Genomic DNA, 1,054 nt, shown 5'->3' on the forward strand with positions numbered 1-1,054 from the left:
GTTATTAAAAATTTGCGTGTTGACACGTAAAATTTTGTCGTGATAACGTGACCAAAATTGACACGTTTACACGCTTCTTAAGGTTTTTGCCAATGGGAGGCCTCAAATCCGGGCGTACTTACATATTCATGATAGGATTTACATCACACCCTGTAGCTGACACGAAACATAAATCCTTTGTGAACGTAGTCCCTACGTTTCATCTGAATTATTCATAACATAGTGAGCTAAGCACTGACCTGTGGCTACGTTGAGCCCTACATGAGCAGTGTGAAGACAGCAATATTAGTAAGCTGATCCCCATAGCAACTGGAAGTTTATGTTTCACAATAAAAAAACTGGTGTTTAGTACCTTAAAATTTGTAAACATGCATATTATTATATAACTTCATTCATAACATGCTCTAAAGCTTTCCATAATTTTATAACAAACAAACATCACTATTCACTATTCATATGTGTGTGACACATACTGAGGCGTAATTCATTCACATTGATTAATTATGTGCATTATTTTAATAGCATACTGCTAAACAATACGGTGTCAATACAAACCCATAGTGAAATTAACTTTCCAGATCCTCCTCTTTCTGTAAACATGTATACTATGTTTAAATATACATTAATTTACTCATGTGTTATTTAATTATGTGTATATACTTATATATGTTAAGAGAGGATAAATCTCCTTCAAAATTAAATTGAACAAAAAAAATCTGAATTAAAAAAGATCTTTTTTCAGCAGTAAATTCAGTGGGCCATGCTTTGGTACTGCGTTCTTATAATGTTTTTTTGTGAATTGACTACACTCGGCTCAGAGTCACAGTCAGAAAACAGAGCTGGGAGTGTTCTTCGTCAGTAGTCATGGGGGTCCAGGTGTATGGAATGCCGTTGGTCTCTAAGCGTGTTGGATTTGACCATGTTTTTTTATGAGATTTTGTATAAACATTATACATATATAAATACGTTTATCTTATTTTTTTTATTTTATTTTTTTTTTTTTTTTTTTAATTTAAAGCACGCACGCACACACACATAATCTGATAGAGTGTGT

Source organism: Hoplias malabaricus, unplaced genomic scaffold (assembly GCF_029633855.1).
Source record: "Hoplias malabaricus isolate fHopMal1 unplaced genomic scaffold, fHopMal1.hap1 scaffold_24, whole genome shotgun sequence".
In the NCBI taxonomy this organism is placed as follows: Eukaryota; Metazoa; Chordata; class Actinopteri; order Characiformes; family Erythrinidae; genus Hoplias; species Hoplias malabaricus.